At 40.4% G+C, this 7,254-nt stretch overlaps 1 long non-coding RNA gene across 1 annotated transcript; it reads left to right on the top strand.

Moving 5' to 3' along the window:
* The first annotated feature begins 363 nt into the window (after window positions 1-363).
* LOC120973155 (uncharacterized) lies at window positions 364-3,925 on the top strand. The gene is made up of 2 exons (XR_005767256.3): window positions 364-1,032; window positions 2,352-3,925. It is a non-coding gene; the product is annotated as an uncharacterized lncRNA (long non-coding RNA).
* The last annotated feature ends 3,329 nt before the right edge of the window (window positions 3,926-7,254 follow it).

The raw sequence follows: 7,254 nt of genomic DNA, 5'->3' as shown, positions 1-7,254 counted from the left end.
TATCTATATCTATACATCTATATATATACCTATACTAATTACAGACTCCCGAGAAATTACCATGTTAATTAGAAAATTAGAGCCGTTAATCTGGTGGGACCGAGTTATTACGGTGTAGATCAACCCATAGAAAATCAATCTTTTTTAGGGTACTAGAAAATCTATCTATATCTAATTATTGTTTGAACAAACTATATAAATGCAGACCACGTTACAGGCCTATTGTCAAAATAATTTAGTCCATAATTTCTCATTGTTACAGACTCAGAAACCACTTTACAACCGCACCGGATTACCCGATGATGTTGCACGGTCAATGACCCATCAGCCCATTACAGCCTGAACGTCTGCACCAAAAGCCTCGCACCGAGACTGGTTCTCCTTGGCTTCCTCGACCTATATGCTGCCGCCGCCATCCGCCGCTGCGGCCGCCATCCGCCGCTGCAGCCGCCACTGCCGCCATCCGCCGCCGCCGCCGCCATCCGCCGCTGCCGCCGCCGCCATCTGCCGCTGCCGCCGCCGCCATCCGCTGCTGCCGCCATCCGTTGCATGTTCCCGCCGCCCCTGCCGTCCGTCGTCGTGCTGCGGTGCCTGCACTGGACGAGCGCCTTACGCTGGAGGCCATGTTCGTGAGGCCCCAAGTGTACCTCATGCTATAGTCGCTCTGAAAAAAGGCCCACACAATCCAATCGCCTGTTGCTAATCCTTCTCCGTCTTACTTCAGTGTCATCTTGAAGTTCAGATTTGTATCAACTGATCTGAAAAAGGGTCACAGACTCACGATTCAATCCAGAATCTCCCCAATCCCTTTCTTTTTTGGTCTTCAATAACAACATATTTTCGGTTGTGACTATGCAGCATGCCAACATAAATCTTTTTAGACCAATTTACTGAATCAATCTCATAATGGTTGATGCAACGGCGGATAAGGCGGCCGTCATAGTCAGTGATGTTGCCAACTGAAGGGGCTGCAGCGGACTGCTAGCGCCAGGATCCCTACTCTATTCTCCATCCGTTCAATTCATCACAGAGGTATGATGCTTGGAGTTTAAATATTCTTTCATGTGTTAAACTACTAAATTGTGCACTTTTGTTGTTGTTATATCAGCTGGTAGTCAGATTTTAAAACTATTGGCCATACACAGTTAGCTTCAAGCACGAGCTGCACATGCATAATATTTTTTTGCAAACCTTTATCCCTTAAAGTTAAACTCCATTTCTTTTTATATCACACATATGGTTTATATCATTTGTTATTGCCCTAACTGTACACTATATGCAACTATGCAAGTACTGCACTCCACTTAAGATTTTTTGCTGCTAACCATGGTCACTGTTATGTGTAATATTTTTGCAAGTATGGTCAATGCATACTATTTTGTATAATATTTTTGCAGCTTGAGAGAAACTACGTGTAAGTACCTTCATCATTCTTAGGATGTTAAGTTTAGTGCCCTTTTAGTGCTTAGTTGCTGTTACGACAGGGGTAACTTCTTTTTCATTCACGAATGTGCATGCTAGGATGCAATGTTATATAGGATAGTTCTTCCAAGGGTGTCGTTAGAGAGGGAAATTTCAAGATGACAGTGTGTTGACTTTTTGAAAATCACTAATCGTCTACTGAATATTTTAACATTCTATCCTGCCCATCGAAATGCTTTGTAATTTTTACTATTCTAATTAGAGACTTCTTTAATTAGTGCTTCCTCATTTATCAACGTTGTTCAAACTATCAAATTAATCTATGTAATTGAAATATGTTAACCAAACGAATTAGATAACTCTTGAAGTGGAAAAATGACCCAACCTACACGATTTTACTTAGGAAGTGAATATATAATTTACCTGTAGCAGTCGGATGAAGCATGAGATGCGCTCATATGCCACGTGTGACGAGTCGTCCTCTCCTTGGTCTCTCCTGTTTTCCTAGAGGCATTGTCCCCTTGGTTTCTCCTATTTTGCTCTATTGGGAAAAAATGGATCGTCATCTCTCTCTCTCTCTCTCTCTCTCTCTGTGTGTGTGTGTGTGTGTGTGTGTGTGTGTGTGTGTGTGTATGTCTCGACAACAAAAAACAGGAAAAGGAAATTTGAGTGCGGGCTACTTATAAATTAGCTACTTTCAGCCCTCGATGAACTGAGCCTACAGAGCATAATCATCTGCCTGCCATTGCAGTCTTAATTTCCATCCCCTAAAAAGTGTCCCTCTTATCGTGATGTCGTTGTTCCCAGCCGGCATCACTCCCCGAAAGCTACTTCATACATACAATACAACGTACTGATGATGCTGTTACAATATTGATCTTACATTTCACATCTGTCCAAAGGAATTGCATCATCATCTTGCATTGCAGATCTATCCGAAGGCGTCATTGACAAGGGAGGACGTTGCTAGCCTGGGCGACTAGATAGATCCCTTCATCGGTTTTGTATTTTTTTGCTGATTTCTTATTGAATAGTGGATTAATATCCTCCTGTGTTTCTAAATGAATCTTTTAGTTTTGTATCCATATAGTTGCAAACAAGCCTGACGAAAGAAGACTAGATGCTAGATTAGCGTTTTATACAAACACGAAAATTGTTGCTTTGCATTTCCCTGCAAAATATGGATGGGCACATCTTCATCCTATTTTATATCATTGTTTCAGTACACATAGAGGTATTGGTCTGGTCGCTTCTATTCTGATACATCAAATATGTAAGTGAAACCCTTGAAGCGAATGTCTTATATGAATTCGTTATTGCCTGACTACTTAATATTGGTGTCTAAATAATCTTGCCATTTTCTATTTGTTATTTTGGTTTGCAAGCTAACCTTTTAACTGCTGGTGACTTTTTTGTTCTAATAACAACATAGGAGGTGGATTTTGTACTATTCTAATTGAGAAAATGCCTGTAATGCAGAATTGCAGTCTCAAGAATGAAACTAAAGAATGTGTGTCATGATGTTTTTCTTTAAGATTAATTTTATAATTTTATATGCCATCTTCTTTTCGCTTCAGGTTTAGAAATGTCCGTCTGCTACATAATGCATGTGTTCAGCCTCAAAATTTCAGTGTTATTACTATCATATTTACTATTTGTTACTATTAATTCACAACACGTCATTGGTAAATGTGTACTGTAAAGAACAACTAATCAATATTGTTGTGCTTTGATGTTTTCCTGCTCTGTTCACATGCTTCTTTAATAGTTTCCATTGGATTACAGGCATGAGCTTCTTTGTCTTTGTGGAGCTAGCAGAAATCTGTTTGTGATCAATCAAAGACAATGAAAACATTTACTCTAGATTTTTATTAGTGTGGATCCTATAAAATACTATGATGGAAGTCCAATGGACAATCTCATTTTCTTAGTACTGGTAGTTCTATCTGGAGTGCTTTTTCCTTCTATATGTACTGAATTAATAAAATAGCACTTTTTTAGGAGATGGTGCAGGGGTGCGAACAACTAATCATAGTATTAGTAAATCATTGTATACGATCAGTTATGCTTTTTTCAGACATAATACTATTATTTTGGGTCATGACATAATGTTCTCTCTCTTTCTCTTGGCATGAGTGCCTGAGTTTTAGTAGAAGCCTTCAGGTTTGCAAGTTGAGATTGAAGGTGTTTGATTTTTGGAGGGCAATATCCATCTAACACTAAAGGTAAAATGTTCTTGAACAGATGCCGTATGGATAAGAGAACTTATTATGCTACGTGAGAACTACATTTGGCCTCTAATATGTAGCATTATTATAGTTGAATATAGAGAAGAAATTGTTAATATATTCTTTGCCTTTGAATAAATAACTACCATATTAGTTGGCCGCTCTATCTATACACATAAGTATAGTTCTTACCATACACAGCATCATACGTGTATTTCCCATACAAATGTTTGTTGAACCAATCACGCTATATCTTGGATTTGATGTTTCCTCTATACTGTGCTATCTTCTTGCTGTTACAATTGCATCAATGCATAATTAAAACTTCACGCCTTGACAACTTTTAGTATAGTCATGGTATATGGAAGCAATAGGAATTTGAGAGCAACTGGTGAAATATCACTTACACCTCACATAATTTTATTTTTTATTGTCGAATGTATTTTGTTCTAGATTACATTTATCGATAGAAACGATGTTCAGAGATTCAGGTTTTCTGAAGGCCTAGCAGAACAGATAAATACCACGTACCATGCTGCAGTGCTATAGTTTTATCGATCAAATTTTGGTTATATGATTACTAATTTAGTAATTTTCGATCCCAACAACTGATAGAGTGATGTGTGGATACTTAATACCATTACACCAAAACTGTAAGAAAGGCTACGAGCATGAGAGCCTTGAACATTTGTTGCCAATAGTTTACTCTTTCAGCATGGTACTATATCTGTATAGTCTTACAAGCAACAACCATTGACTCCCGTCAACTTCATTATTTGAGACCACCCATGAATAAGTATCTTTTCACCTCCAAGGGGAATGGAGTAGGTCGACATAAACATCATGTTGTGACCAAGCGCAAGTCTGACCTGACCATGGTCAGGCAGCTTTATAGGAACAATAGAACTGGGCAGTTTCTGTTTCAAGAAGATCACAGCTGTAAAACTGTGTATAAGCAATAGTTTATGAACAACCTATATAACAGAAAATAGCTCGTACCATAAGTTTCTCGACACAGTTGGACCTGTTCAACGAGTGCAGCAGTGGCACACATATCCCACGTGGCCTTCCACCATTGAAACGCCCCACAAGGACCTCAAGACGATCAATAAAGTGTAGGAACTTGTGGATGTCGTCCCAGTCAACTTCAGTACCATCAGTAACAGCCGAGTTGTTATAGAATGACAAACGAGCAGCCTGCTTAACTCTGAAAAAACCTGCACGTGCCACCAATTATAAGAAAATATTAGTTAGAAGTAGCATCTTCGTGAGAGATTCGTTGCTACTTCTAAAGTTAAATTGTGATTGGTTAGACAGAATAGGTGGATTAAGAAGTAACCGAGGTAACAAGCAAGAACCAGATACAAAACTAACATGGATGAACAATTGGTATGACGTCGGGGTGAAAGATCGCAGTGAAGATGAGACCAGGTTCTGCTATTTCCATCAACATTCGTGCGCCAACTTTCAGTCCGTAACACTTGAGAAAGTTTATCCAAGTTTGGCCATAAAAAAAGCAGCGATCTTCTTGGTTCATGAACCCAACTCTGAACTTATATCCATGGCTTGTCTTCACTGTGACCATTAAACTGGTGTATTCAGTTATGGCAAGGCCGAGCATCTTGAGTACATGTGTTCTGGCAGAGCAAATAATGCACTGCAGGAAAAATAATATGAGAACACAATGTATTCCCTATCCAAATCTAGAAATAACTTCCTCCTTCACATCAGTGTTGACCATTGTACTGGTAGTACCTTTTATCCAAATATAGCAATCCAAATTTCCAAATTAGTTGACAGCATGTTCAAAAAAAACCCCACCCTCCTGGATAGAAAAGAGAATTCTAGGAACATACTGTGCGCGTTTTAAAATCCTGTGTCGGGATGAGAAGGAACAAGTGTGGCGTCTCGCCGAGGGTGCAGAAACCTGTAGGGTCCTCGCACTTTGGGCACTGCAAATGAAACACACTAGATTCAGTAGGAAGAAAAATGCATCAACGGCGGCGGCTGCCATCCTAGGATTACCCGCGACCAAGGGACTTGGATTTATCGGGGATGGATGAAGAATTCGTACCTAGTTCTCTATGAGAAAACCCTATGCAATCGTCGAGAGGGGGTTTTCACTGAACAAGCAGACGAGGGAGAAGGGGATTCAGGCCTAGTGAAATATTGCCACTTCGTCCGTCCAGCTTACTGCTAAAGATGGAAGGGGCGGTTGTGATTTGACGGCTCATTGGGCATTACTGCAGCGCTACGACCGGGGTGTGTCTACTGTGCAGTTGTGCACTCTAATTTGTGCATATGACACGTGGATCCCATTGCCGGATGCCCCACATATTAGCGAAAGGAAGTAGAAAGACAGGAGTAACTAGTTACACAAAAATATATTTTTGACAGAGAGATACTCCCTCTGTAAAGAAATATACAAATCTTTTATATCACAACTTTATACATAAGAAAAATCAAGGGGAATATATATAACATATATAATTATAAAAAATAGAGTTGTTTTTAACACAGTATAGACGAGTTGGTGATGATGGTGTGCCTGCCATCCTGCAATATAGGCCGTCCGATTTATATCTGACGGATAGGAAGGAAACTATGGCAATTTTGCAAAAAGGTACCCACACATCTCTCCACATTTGCAAATAAGGCCTTCCTCCGTTCATCCTTTTCTCTCACAAGATAAAATACTCATACAAATGCACCTTGATGTTACGTGCAACGCACGGGCATTATGGGGGTTCAGCTGAGAATATAATACTCAGACAGGCTCACGGTTCTGGACTTTGGGCCGCAGGCCCACCCTGCATGTTTGGGGCCCCATGTGTTCTACCTCAGCGCTTTTCATATTGCAAGCGATCAGTACAGCGCTGGTTTTAGATGCTGTCGCAAGGCGAATACACAAAATTGAATAAAGCACGGCAGCTGTTGGAATGAAATCGAACGACAGTTCCTAACCAGCAATGAGAGTTGCAATTCTATCAACGATATACCATGTGATAAATAATACTGTCGTATTACTTATACACACAGGACACTTGTTTCATCATGCCAGATTATTACATCAAAATCTCTCGTAGGATAGATCAGTTCGGCAGTTGCGTGCTGCTACTGAAGAATTTCAAAGTTGATTTGGACCAGCTCTCCTTGCCGAGAAAGTTCAATTTTGAGATCATCCCCTATCGCAAGATATGATTTAGATTTGAACCATGACCATCCTTTAGCATCAATCATCATGCGACCATCCTTTGTACTTACGGTATATTGAGCCGGTTCATTCACACCAAGGCTGCGCATGGTAAGAGAAACTTGGCCGCTGTCGCCCGGATTGTTGAACGACTCCCTCGTTGCTCTAGGAATTCTCTATTTGCAAACAAGAAGACATACCCAAACAGTTATATCAACACAGGGAATCATGCGAAACAACATGGAAAGAAAAAAGAACGAAACACTTGGGCGGCCAATGCTTACCAAGGTGGACATGTCGGTTTTTGTAAGGACTTTGGTATATGAAGTGCGCAATGCAGCCCAGTCTGTTGCCGGTGCAACTACTCGTTCGGTTGCCGCTGCACGGGCCGGAGCAGATGCAAGTGCAAGT

This window comes from Aegilops tauschii, chromosome 2, assembly GCF_002575655.3.
Source record: "Aegilops tauschii subsp. strangulata cultivar AL8/78 chromosome 2, Aet v6.0, whole genome shotgun sequence".
Lineage (NCBI taxonomy): Eukaryota > Viridiplantae > Streptophyta > Magnoliopsida > Poales > Poaceae > Aegilops > Aegilops tauschii.
Note: the sequence above shows the minus strand (reverse complement) of the source record. Positions and strands in the feature narration are given on the sequence as shown.